The 14,463-nt window shown below is 35.8% G+C and overlaps 1 pseudogene; it reads left to right on the top strand.

Moving 5' to 3' along the window:
• The first annotated feature begins 7,673 nt into the window (after positions 1–7,673).
• LOC138330663 (uncharacterized) lies at positions 7,674–8,683 on the top strand (annotated as a pseudogene).
• The last annotated feature ends 5,780 nt before the right edge of the window (positions 8,684–14,463 follow it).

A 14,463-nucleotide genomic window follows, 5' to 3' on the forward strand; every position in this document is an offset into this window, starting at 1 on the left:
TTCGCCAATTTTCACTAGCGATCGACTCCATGTTGTTACGTCACGGAAGCCTAATCGCCGCCGGGACGCTCGGGAGCGGAAGGAGCAGTAGTCTTGAACATGTATTTAAATTTTACTATTGCATGTGTTTATCATACAAAAAGAATGTTTTTGTTCATATTCTGATTGAAGATAAGAGTTGTTGATTTATTTTTTAATTTTTTTTTGATCACGGAAATAAAAAAGTTTATTGACGAAAATTTTGTCATGTCGCTCCGTGGCGATCCAGATTTGGTTGATTAGTGGTACGTGTGAAGGTCACGTCAAAACAGCGGGTTATAATTAGCAGACTGGATTTAAACGATGTTACAGAAGACGATACAGGAACGGAATTCAGAGCTTATTTGGGATAAAATACGTTTGTTTTGTCAATAAATCTATTCTTATTTGTTGGTAGGCTTATATTATGCAAGGCATGTCCTCTGTCATATCGTAGGTGTTATTATTAGTTGATAACAAAAGATGGCGGACGTTATCAGTAGTCAGTAGTGAAACAATATAGTTGCCTTCAATTCAAACAATTAATCGATTAGTAATCGATTACATGTGACCGAATAATCGAATACAAAAATTACTAATCGTTTCAGCCATAGTGAAAATCCACTAGCCCGACGCCCGGGGTTACCGAATTTTCAGCTTGGGCTAGTGGAAATTTTAGCCATACTAGCCCGGGGCTAGTGACTTTTTTCAAAGATATTTCAAAACGAAAAACATCAAAATTAAGTCATAATAACACTTCAAAACATATTGCAATTCTATGTAATATTCGTATCTAACTTTAAATCTTAATCTGGAGTCATGTTGTCTAATTTATTGACGACTGTAGCAGGGTTGGGGTAATTAAAAATGTAATTGTAATTAATTGCAATTAATTACATTTTTTCAAGTAATTGAAAGTAATTTGTAATTAAGAAATATTTCAATTACATGTAATTGTAATTGTAATTGTAATTAATTACATTATAAAAATGTGTAATTAACAATTACATTTCAATTACTTTTCAATTACATTTATATATTTACTAATGTCTAAATAATTACCAAGATTAATGAATGTATGACATTTATTTGGCTATGTAGAAATTTAAACAGGTAACATATGTGAGACCTGTTTTACCTGTAGTTTACCCCTCAAGCAATATACAAGCTAGGTGTGAGGTGTGAAGTTGTGAACACAAAGCCTGTGATTACAACTCACAAAGGTCTTGCTTATATAACACCTGTTGATCACCTAATTAGCAAATCTAATGAAGGCAAAAATATAGATGATAGCTCAGATTTGTCTTCACTGCCCCTGCCAAGAAAATTTTAACAGAAGACTTTAGTGAAGATTGCAGAGAAATATTGTGACCCATTAAAGTTCTGGAAAGATTATTCTTGCAAATTTCTAAATTCGTCTTTTTTAGCTAGCAACTACTTAGCTATACCAGCCACTTCAGCTCCAGTAGAGAGATTGTTTAGTGTTAATTGCTGGCAAAGTATTCCGACCAGACAGATACAGACTGTCTGATGATGATTTTGAGATGCTAATGATGATAAAATACAATAAAAAATATCAATACCTGGTACATAAAGCTGACGCATTTGACAATATTACTGCTAGGTCCAATAAAAATCTACATTTAAAACAAATACACCCTACCAATACTCAATTGTAACTTGCAGTTTATGTGAATTGAACATATGTTCTATCAGAATTTACTGATATCGACTTATTATATCTGTATAACTGCTAAAGTGCAAGATTATACAAATGTGTATATATGCAAGGATGTATATCTCACTTATAAATCCTTGGTATAAACATATAAAAAACATATTAAGAAAATGTAATGTGTAATTGTAATTAATTACTTTTTGAATGTAATTGTAATTGTAATTAATTACATTTACAAAACTGAGTAATTGTAATTGTAATTGTAATTGAGTTTTGACCAAGTAATTGTAATTGTAATTAATTACATTGCAATGTAATTGACCCCAACCCTGGACTGTAGACAGGTACAGTAGGCCTCCCGATCACCACAGTAAATAGTGATGCATAGCATTTCATGTGAAAGTGACGTAATTTGCAACACAGGTTCTAGAAAAACAATATACAAACCATCAAATAAGTCATATCAGCTATCAGATCAATAAATTTTAATAGTTACAAAAACGATGTTAAAGAACTGGAATCTATTCCTCAAAAAGTCGGCAGCAAAGCCATGCCTGCAGCAGGCAGCCATATTTGTTATGGTTATTCTAATATCCGGGTCAAAGGTCGGGAATCCAGAATCCGGATTCAGGATTAAAAAAAAATCTAAAAATTGTGTTCTAAACATATCATAAATTAAAGATGCTCCACCGCCGACAGAGCATAAATGATATTCATCATTTGAACAATAATTGGTGTTTAATCGTGTATATATATGTCTAATTAAAACAAAAAATAATATGAAATAATTTATTTTGACTTTGGTGCATGCGCAATCAGTACTTCATTCCATATAGGATATACGTAGTGACACAGATTATTTTCGGGATGCAATTAATTATCTGTCATATCTTTAAGTTTGGAGTAAAATTAGAAGCTTAAACTTTTCAATGATGGTAATGGTGTAAAGTAAGTAACTTTTGTTACTGAAGAAAAATACAAAATCATCTGCTCCTGTTGGTGATAGTGAAAAAATACTACTTGTCAGCGGTGGAGCATCTTTAAAGATTTTCTTAATTTTTATTTGAATTTAAATAAAAAAAGTAGATGCAAATAATATTAAAAAAAACCTAACTCAATTAAAAATATTTGAATTTCTACAGTATAACAAATACTGGTATTATAAATTTACCATTTTTTTTATTTTTTTTTGCTGGGCTAGTAGATATTTAGGCCGGGCTAGTGAAATTTTGGTGTCTACTAGCCCTGGGCTAGTGGTTTGAAATAAATTTTTACACCCCTGAATTCATAATATCTCGGACAAGTTTGAGTGTGAAGATTGCCAGACTACAGTCAAGGTCACTGTTACTATTTTTAGATAATTTCTTTGTCAGCACTCTAGCGGCTTCATTCCTTGAGTGATTTTGATCAAACTGCACACAAATACAAAGGACTGAAAAAGTTTGAGTTTCAAGGTTGCAGGGTCAAGGTCAAGGTCGCCGTTACTATTTTTAGAAAATCCTTTTCAGTGCTCTAGCGGCTTCATTCCTTGAGTGATTTTGATCAAACTTCACACAAATTTAAAGGAGTCAGGACCATAATATTTTCGACAAGATACAGTTTCAGGATTGCCAGGTCAAGGTCAAGGTCACTGTTACTATTTTTAGGTCACCTGACCATACGTCATAGTGACCTACTGCAATAGCCTATTGTCCATCGTGCGTTAACTTTACTTTGTGAACATGATGACTTGAGTAAATGTTAACCGAGGTAAATGAAACTTTGTATGTTGAGCCTTATATCAACAAGATTTCGTACAAGTGGGAAATGGGAATTATTTGGGGACAGTAACGTACAAGTAATTGCCCTTTGTTCTAATTTTATCATTGTGCTTGTGAACAAGATAACTTTGGTAAATGTGAACTGATTTTGATGAAACTCTGTATGTAGCCTTATATCAACAAGATCTAGGATGAGTTTGAAAAAGGGAATTTTTCGACGGTAACTATATTATAGAGTTCATTGTAATAATGCTATTATTGGACCTTGTGTTCTAAAGATATTGTGGTGCTTTATCAGAATTGTGAATTTTATAACCCTTGGCCTCTTTGTTTGCCCCTGGGGAGGAGGCTAAGTTTGCTATAGTTTATATTGAATACTTCTTGTGTATATTTTGTTTATTTTCTACTGGAAATTGTTCAAACTTTTGATTCACATTATAACCACAAGAGGACATTTTGCTATTATGTCATTTTGACCCTGTCTCATCCCCAAAGGCTGAGGGGTGGAGCCCAGTGGGGTCCAAATGGCTTAAATTTTTAGGTCACCTGACCATAGGATGATAAAATTAGAAAGAAAAATAACAACCATATGTCGGTTATGATAAATTGTTCCAGTATGCAAATTCATCCAAGACCTCATTGCATACAGAGTTTCATCAACATCAGTTCATATTTACTTCAGCTTCTATGTTGAATACAGGAGGGAAAAGATTAACACACCATGTGTTAAAGTCCCTCATAGCTATTATGTTGGCCCTTAAATGACAAATTACCATTGGATGTCAGGTGACCGTTAAGGCCCATATGGGCCTTGATCTAGCTCTTGTTTGACCTGGTTACATCCCCAACCCGACCCGTAACCGGGTACTCGGGTACTCGTAACAGCTCTATATCTTGGTAGACTAAAATGCTAGTTTTTAGTCAAAGATGCTAAACATCATCAAAATATGTTAATGTGTCTTCCAAAACATGCACCTCGCACTTCACACATGCTACAAACTACTGCATACATGTGCCGATACATGTATATGTAATAATGATTCAAATATCTTGTTCTGTCTCCATGTTTCTGATTATTGGTTTCTGATTTTTAGGTTGGTGTCAGGATCAGGTGATATCAAACTAACCAAGGATGGCAATGTTCTTCTCCATGAAATGGTAAATAAACCACACAATAGAATATTTTAGTCATAAAATTTGTAACAGTGATGCATAATTTGCATATTAAAACTAACTACATTGGAACTCGGTTAATGCGAACTCGAAGGGACCGAGATAAAACTTTGATTTATCCGAGTGTTCGAATTAAGCGAGTTCTCAATTAAGTCTACTGACGATCTCTTTACATGGTAATAGATCCTCTACTTGTTCCATGTTGTAAAACGATGTGATCAAGAAAGATATCAAAATTGTAACAATAAAACCGAAATAAATTCAAAATATCGATTCATTCAAATTTGGTTACAATACATGTAGAACTCTATGACTAGTAGCTATTTAAAGCAAATGTTGACGGACGCCGCGCCATGACATAAACACACCGGCACTTCAGATCAGGTAAACTTAAATCCAGGTGAGCGATACAGGCCCTCTGTGCCTCTTGTTTATAACCATGTGGAATCTCTACTGGCAACAATATGGCAGGCGAATTCGAAGCGACCGATTATAATTGCTACCATAAGTCGTCGCCCAACGTTACGGTCATTGCGTAAACTCAAAGCGCTCGCGACGTATTCATCTAAAACCCCGAGTGACTTCTCGTCATGTACGTCCCAGTCACTCCACCCTAAGGTAAGAATAAATTGACACACCTATAAGATAATCGTTCGCCGACGTATGTGACAACATCAAGTTGCGTTGTTGTCATTGACCTCTTGTTACTGGTTGTTAAATCTCATAACAAATGCATGCTTTTCAACAAAGGGAAAAAAATCATGTGATAAACTCCATAGCAGATGGTTATCGGTAGTGTTAACTCATCCCAGTTATATAAACACATACGGTGCGCCTCTTATAGGTCAACACCTTCATCTCTTGATCCAGATTGTGCTTTCAACTTCAACTCCTTACTTTCATAACGCATATTCTTTTAGATCACATTGTATTGACATGTAAAAAGATGTAGTTATCTAATTCAAATAATTATCAACATAATATTGACTCTCTATTTAGGAATGTATTTATGCCATATGATGAGGTTGCAATTTCCGTCATTGCCTACTACAGATTTAGCTACCCTTGCTAGTAGGTACTCTGATGTTAACGACGTCTTAATTTTATGAGCGTTAATTCACGTAATTATCTTCCGGAAGAATTAAGACACGTTACTCCACGCGAACAATTAGACGTCAACAATCAATACCCTACCAACAAGGGCAGATAAACTAATAGTAATATGCAAATAGCAGAATAGAAGTTTCGTCCACCTCTTTAGGAAGTGAGAATATTAGTGAATTCGTCAACCATTGAGATAACAATCATTAGAGTGGGAATAATAGAGTTCTTTTCATCGCCTTTTAGGAGAACGTTACAGACCCGAGGGGATTTCTTTAGTTGTATTTTTGAGGCTATGACGAGTGTTTGACATCTTCTGATGTACCTATCCCGAGGAATGTGGGATCTCCAGCCTCAGCCCCGAAGAGGGCGAATGATCTTCTTTTCTCGAAGCAAACAATTCTCGTGTGATTGACCAGGCTCCCAAATTTTTGATTTTAGCTATGCTATTGATCCCAATAATTATTTTGAGATGACTGTTAAAATTTCAATCAAAGCCACGCCAATGCCCCATTACATTCCTACAACGAACATATCTCTGTTTACAGGGTTAACAGTACTAAACATCTTTCCCAAAGATGGCTTTAGACAGTGGGGGATAGAGAGGATTGATGAATTCGTCGAAGGTGTCCAGGTTTTGTCGCTATCAAACCTTGATCATATTGCATTGCCGTCGGATATGATAATGCTGTAAAATGTCAGGCGTTTTTGATGGGGTAGCTACAACGTGGCAACGGATGGGAATAATCCAGGAGTGAGACCAAGTGTATCGGTACAGGCTCCAGGTCAGAATGGGTTATGTTTAGCTGGTTCAGATCAAGATTACAATGATGGTAATTGAAGAAGTGATTGTTATACAACCAAAGCGACGAGTTATCAGCGAGAAATGTCAGTAAAAACCATTCTGGTCATGGACAAAACGAACTCGCAGGCCTGGATTTACAATGCTTCAGACTTTACCAGCGTGGCGTGGTTGTAATACCTTCTCCGTCTCTGAACGCCATAACATATTTTAATGGATCCCGGTATTTGTCGAGTGTTGCCCACTGCAGAAATATGCAATTGCCGGATAGCTATCTTCACGGACCATATCATCCTTTGATCTTGGGAATATAGAGAACTGATTATGCGATTTGTTTTCGCTGCCGGTTATGGCCATATGACCTGAGTGATTTCAGTAAGGTACGAAGTATAGTGTTTTGGCCGCCCAGATATCTTGTTGATGATATCGTTAAATATGGCTGCCACGTTGTTTCAATCGGTGACAAGCATTCTGATCTTTTTGACAATGGAATTGCGAATTTCATTTTCACGAGGAGAAAAAGTTCTCGTATTTTCGTTCAATCGATGTTCAATTTGAAAACGTATGCTTTCATTGAAAAATACTCCTGAAAGAGTGTATTGAACGTCATCAATGGATTGAAGGATTGCTCTGTTCCTTACTTCATACAAGACAATAGTGTTTCTCGCAATAGAACATTCGAATCCATGGTTATGGACCAGACGAGAATTTTATTCAGTGTTTTTGGTATTGTTTCACCATTCTATTGGAAAGTGTACAGACCGGATATCTGCCAAAATTACTTTCTTTTTTTTTATTTTTTTTTTTTTTTTTTTATTTGTGTGTGTGTGCCTGCCCACAATATGTTATACTGCCTAACGTAAACAGTGTGACAACAGGATACGACTACTCCGTTACGTGCTGATGTAGATGAGATTTCAGAAGTAAATGGGTTACACCTGTGTTGTTTGAGTGTCCATAGTATTCGGCCTTTACATAGAGTCGTTAAAGGTAGAAGTCGATTCGTCGTATCCAATCCCAGAGTGTCATCAAGGTTTGCGTGAATACCTTGAAGATGCAGACGTTTGGATTTGACCTTCAACATATATTAGACCATCAACATCCCTAGAAACTGTACCGTCCCTTAAACCTTATAAACAAAATGTTCCTGAATTGTGCTAACGAAAATTGCTTGATATTTTGTGTGTACTTTTTCCAAGTCCATCCACTTTCGTCTCGATTAAGAGTTTGGCAGACCAGACTCGGACAAAATGTATCATCCACAAGGCCAGCCTACCGACAAATCCGACGACACAAACGATTACTTCACTTGTCGTCTGCCACTGATGTCTGCTTTGGGTTATTATATCTAGCAACGTTTTATTACAACGCGGGAATCTTACCACAAAGCTTCTGACGTAGCGATCCACGTGATGCGCGCATGCCAAAAAGGGCTATAATTGTTATAGCAATTATCCTAACGAGGAATACAGAGAAGAAAATGTGTGGTAAAGGATATACTCTGCTACAGAAAGCGAAGCGCTCCTTTGTGTCTTCTTATGCGGTGGACGCGGAAAGATATAATCTGTATCCTCAAGAGTTAAAAGTCGAGGTTAGAATGAGCAAAGGAACGTTTCTACTACCACCTTTACCGTATGCACTGTTTCTTCTCACATTATCCAACTTCAGACTCGGTAACATTGACCAATCCCAAACAATCCTCGACGATCTCATGGCTGTCCGGACTAACCATATCTACGGTGTGTGCACTATCCCATCATACATAATCTTCTCGGCATATGTCACCAACTGTTGGGGAACACAAGACAGGCCATCAAAGCGTTTGAGGAGGCGAGCATACAATCCTCGTAACCGCCCAGCGGCTGTCAGAAGGCTCCGTGATCTTCTCATGACTTTGAAACAACAACGCGGCACCACAGACATCGACACGTTAGACTACTGCAACATCCCTCATCAGAACCAGTGTTATGACGATATTGGCGAAGACATGTTAATGACTATCATAAAACAATGTACAACAAAGACCCAAGCAAGTGATTGGAAAGACGTGGTGTTGAGATGTGGCAATCAAGCCTGAGAACATCGAATATAAGCATAAACTTGTCCTTATGTTATGAACGAAACTTTAATAGTTTGAGAATATACAGTTAAGATGTCATGTACCAATCAACTATGGACTGAAGCGCATGGCTTAAAGATAAAAAAACAATAAGAATACAAACAAACTTGTGAAGGATTTTTGACTTAAGCCATTTGTATGGCTTGAGTCCATAGGCACTACTTTCAGTATCCTTTCAACTCAGTAATTTAAATGCCGTTGACCTATGACACGCTAATTTAAATGCCGTTGACCAGCTAATTTAAATGCCGTTGACCTATACTGTGTACTTCATCTCACCCCTGCTCCTCTAATTTAAATGCTGTTGATCTATACTGTGTACTACATCTCAATCCCCCCCCCCCTCCTCCTACTCCCCCTGTGCCTGCATGTGTGTAATGGCACCTAATACACAGCTAGGCTAGTTACCTTACCTTCCAGCTGACTGCTATCCACACAATCTATACACACTGGTGACTCCCCCACTCTAACGTAAACACATAATCTCTGTTACTGATCTTGCTATCTAAGTCTTATAGACCTAAAAGTTATAATTAAAAAAAATCAATTAAATCATACTTTCTTTCTGTGTACTTTAAATAATGCTTCTGAAAACAGACCTGAGGTTCAAGACAATATAAGGCTGCCATTATATGTGCATGGGGTTTACTTGCATACATAAGTGAGCAACACAAGAGAGTAGTACAAAAAACTTTTTTTAATGAACATAAGACTTTTGCTTTCTTTATTTTAAAATCTTTTCTTTTATTTATAAGAATTTTGATAAAAAAATGTCAAATAAACATATATATGGTTTTTCTGTGATCAGTTGAATATTGTTGAAAATAATCTATATCAAAGTCGGTCACAAGACATTTGGACTGCTGATAGATACACAAAGCTTTGAATTAAGCTTAATTTTACATATAATACACAGTATCTGTTTTCTGGGGAATAGAAATCTGCCTAACAGCTTAATGTTTTTATTATGAATTAGTCATATATTTATCATTAGAAAAATTATTTTTTTACTATAATGATAATTGTAAAAACAGAATGGTGTATCTTACACCATTGTAATGTCATATAATCGACATAAATTAAAACTAAAAATCATTTTGAATTATATTAGCATTTGTGGCAATATTACATTTACATCTATGGTTATAAGTGAAACAAGTACATACATTCAGACCATGAAGTCAAATTATGGTTTACAATTTCATTTCTTCTAACATTTATGTAAAACTAATGTTCAAAATGAAATATGTTGTTTGCATCTGGCTAGCTAACAAAGATTCAACTTTGGAGGTGTCACTAAAATCATGAAATCCATATATACTTGTGCGGCATGATCATTTCTATGATTAATTTAATGGCCTTGAAATCATCTTTTTTGCCTTTTCCTCAAATACATATGAAAATCATATATGAATAAAAAAAACCCACTGAAACTGTATTTTCAGTACATCAGAATGAAATCACTGAATTTAATGAGACACTGTTTCATGGTTGATACCTTATTATTATTCAAATTATGATTGCAGAATTTACTCTTTGTGTTTATTCCCCATAATTATGCATGCTTCTTAGATTAAAACCACGATCTAATTTTCATAAAACAGACTGAATTCCATCATTATGATAAAAACGGACACAAACAGTGTTAAATTAACATACTTATGTTGAAATAAAAATACCTATAAAAAAAGCTTCTATTACCTAATGATGGCTTGAAAAGTATACATGCAAATTAAAATGTATTTTGATATTTTCAACATTTACAAAATAATTTGAAATATAGATGGCTTATGATTTTGTGTAAAATACAGATAACCTTGAGTGAGTTTAGGTTGTAAATATTAATATAAGCATTGGCTCTCAGTTGGCATTCATAGTCAATATGAATACCAACTGGAGGGAGGCAAATTTCATGATGCGCTCTAGCTTTATTGACATTGCTAATGATACGAAAAAGCCTTTCAATCAATATCGATTAAATATGCAGGAATGAAAGAAATAATATGCATATGCACGAATAAGTTATATATAGGATACTATCCAATTGATGTTGTCAGAGTAAATTGAAGATTGCCGTAAAGGGATTTAAAGGATATGATAAATACAAGGTACACATAATAACAAAATCTTGGAGTGACAAATGACATTTTTTTGCCATTTTCTCAAAAGAAAGAGAGAAGGAAATATTTATAAATCATTGACTCATGGTCGACCCTACTTTGTGATTTGCTATTTGTTTATCTATAATGAAATAAATTGTCATCTTATGATAGAGTGCTTGCATTTTATAATACAACACTTTTACCTGGAATTTATAGTTGTCCAACTGGGAATTTACAAGATGTGTATGATATAATGTACACCAATATCAAATTCATTTATCTAAGGAATTGCAATGTTTTTTTTGGATTATTGTATTGCATAACGCATGTTGGGTTTTTTTGAGTAGAAGGAAATAGAAAATTAACTCTAAAAAAGTATATAAAAAATTTCTTTACCATTGCAATTTGACAACAATTGATGGCCCATGCTGTTGTACATTGAGATTTATCATTTATGTTACCAATGCAAATCAGAATTCTTGATTTGTAACGTTTTTTTAGGCTTAAGTCTCAGTACTTTCAGTACTTTGATTACATCTGACAGCTGCTTTTTTGATGGCTGAATTGAATGTCAGTTGATCATAATCTGTGCTTTCATTGAAGAACATGTAGGATTATACATGTACAAAAGACAATTTAAAAATATAATTATGTCCATCTACAATATACATTTATGAATTTCATCCACTTCTCAAACTTCGAACCAATTTCTTCCAGGTTCATCGCGGTCCCTCATTTCAGTAGAGTGAACTCTAGCTGAGATCTAGATTGATGTATAACTTGAAAGTAATGCAATATAGATATTTCTCCCATAGCTACACGTGTAATACTGGCTGGCTGGTCCAGGGCAATACACTCATGTCGCCTTAAGGTGTGTTGCATGGCTACCCTTGCAATAAAGCCTCGTGACGTTACACCGTCAACAAAATAACTATTTTCTCGGTGCACTTTTACCAGTTTTTTTTTCAGAAAATAGGCAGGATTTACTTTAAAGGTAACAAACAACGGGGTTTGCGTTGAAAATATCACGCATATTTTCATGTACGGATAATTGACTTGCAGTCGCGGTGTTTTTTTAGGATTTATTTCAAAATGGCGTAAAATTATAGTAGTGAAATTGCAATAAAACGTCGAGGTATGAGAGAAAAATACTCTTCCATATGTTGATATGAAGGATAGGGATATTTACTCTCGGGATCACAAAATGTTATAAAACCCTCGTCGAGCCTCGGGTTTTACAACAGTTTATGACCCTCGGGTAGAATATCCTTAATATCTTTCATATCTACATATGAGTATTATATTCTAAATCTGGTCAATTAACTAATGAATATATAATAAAGATAACTTTAATGCTTACCCTGACGGTGTTTTTTGTGATGTGAACAAAATTACCAAATAATTTGTCCTTCTCCCATAATGTTGCAACGTGCCCAGGCCGGGGTCCGACCCGGGAAAATCCAAATGCTGCAACAAACAGGCCTGTCACCCTATAGTATAGGGTGTTCTTGATAGCATGGAATCACATTCAATGTTCCTGGTATTGAGTGTTGACTAGAGGGGTTCTAGTCATGAGGCGGCACCGCTATAACAATAGGGGGACAGTTGTGTGTGTTGAGGATGTTAGACCCATGGAAAATTAGGGACGAAGAATGCTGGCGGACAACCTAATCAAAATGCATAACATTATTCTCGCTCAAATTCATGAAGGATACGTAAACATCCCATTAGGTGTCATGTTGTGGTGCCATTTCGTGTTCGCCAATCAAAATAACTACTTTCCGGATTTGGCAGTAAATTTGGACAAAGGACAAGCTTGTTGGTGGGCAATCTGACCAAAATGTATCTTATTTTTTCTCACTCGGTTTCATAAAGGATATGTCAACATTTAGTAAATTTTTGTGGATGAAATTGTTTGTAAGAGCTGTCAGAATCATTTATTTTATAGTCATCTCGTTCAAAGAGCACAAAATTGCTAAATGCATGTGTCAGATTACTACTTCCCGGATTTCGAAGTAAATTTTTAGCTCACATGGCCCAAAGGGCCAGTGAACTTATGTCTTGGTGCGGCGTCCGTCGTCCTTCCGTCGTCCGTGCGTCAACATTTCCTTTAAATCGCTAATAGTCCTAGAGTTCTATATGGATTGTAACCAAATTTGGCCAGAAGCATCCTTGGGGGAAGAGGAACAGAATTTCTATAAATTTTGGCACTGACCCCCCGGGGACAGGAGGGAGGCCAATAGGGGAAATAGAGGTAAATCCTTTAAATTGCAACTATAGTCATATACACTGCATTCCAAAAGTTCTGTTACAAGTCTCTTAATTAATACTGTATAAAAATTCGTTTTGACAAAATTATTGGGATAGAAAATTTTCTTTTAAATTGTTTTAATGATGTTAAGGGAGAAAATGTTACTTTTGTGTTTTAACACAAGTAGTTTTCCTCATTATGTCTTAAAACGGATTTTTATAAATAATTCAGTTATTTCATATTTTTAGACCACCATCATCAGATGGTGGCTATTCAAATCGCTTTTCGTCCGTGGTCCGTCCTTCTGTCCGTCCGTTAACAATTATTGTTATCGCTATTTCTCAGAAAGTATTATAGGGATCTGTCTCAAATTTCATTAGTAGGTTCCCCTAGGGCCCTTGTTGTGCATATTGCGTTTTGGGACCGATCGGTTAACAAGATGGCCGCCAGACACCCATCTCGGATTTTGATAGTTAAAGTTTGTTATCGCTATTTCACAGAAAGCACTGAAGGGATTTGTCTCATATTTCAAAGGTAGGTTCCCCTAGGGCCTTAGTTGTGCATGTTGTGTTTTGGGACCGATTGGTCAACAAGATGGCCACCAGGCAGCCATCTTGAATTTTGATGTTAAAGTACAGAAAGTATCATTCTCAAATTTCATATGTAGGTTCCCCTAGGGCCCTAGTTGTGCATATTGCACTTTGGGACCGATCGGTCAACAAGATGGCTGCCAAGGAGCCATCTTGGACTTTGTTATTTGAAGTTTGTTACTGCTATTTCTCAGAAAGTACTGAAGCGATCTGTCTCAAATGTTATATGTAGTATGTTTGAAAAAAAGTTTTGAAAAGCAGAGAAAAGATCCCTCTTTCCATTGTCAGACACAGATCATTCTTCGGTAGACGCCAAGATCCCTTTGGGATCTCTTGCATACATTCCTATCAAAAGGCTAAAAATAATAAAACAAACTTCAAATTTAATTTAAAATTATAAAATTAATCACAGCTCTACATGCATATAAACCATATTTCCATGCAGAAAATGTGAGGCCCAATAGGGGAACTAGGTAAATAATCAAATTCCTTCAAAAAAGAAACAATGGACCTGTATTCAGAACATTACTTTGCATTACAATCCAGGTTTTTTTAAATTTTGATTGTGATTGTGTGTGTGTGAGAGAGAGAGAGAGAGAGAGAGAGAGAGTGTGTGTGTGTGTGTGTGTGTGTGTGTGAGAGAGTGTGTGTGTGTGTGTGTGTGTGAGGGTGTGTGTGCGTGTGTGTGTGAGAGAGTGATGGTGAGTGCGTGTGTGTGTGTGTGTGCTTCAACCACAAAGCCAATCACAATATACCGTTATTGGAGTCTTTTATGTACATCAAAGGAACAAATCAACTTCTCATCCGTTCTCGCAGACAGAGCCTTCAGTTGTGTTTTGACAAAGTCCGTGAGTGGATATTACGATAGT

The sequence above is a fragment of the Argopecten irradians genome, chromosome 9 (assembly GCF_041381155.1).
Source record: "Argopecten irradians isolate NY chromosome 9, Ai_NY, whole genome shotgun sequence".
Classification (NCBI taxonomy): domain Eukaryota; kingdom Metazoa; phylum Mollusca; class Bivalvia; order Pectinida; family Pectinidae; genus Argopecten; species Argopecten irradians.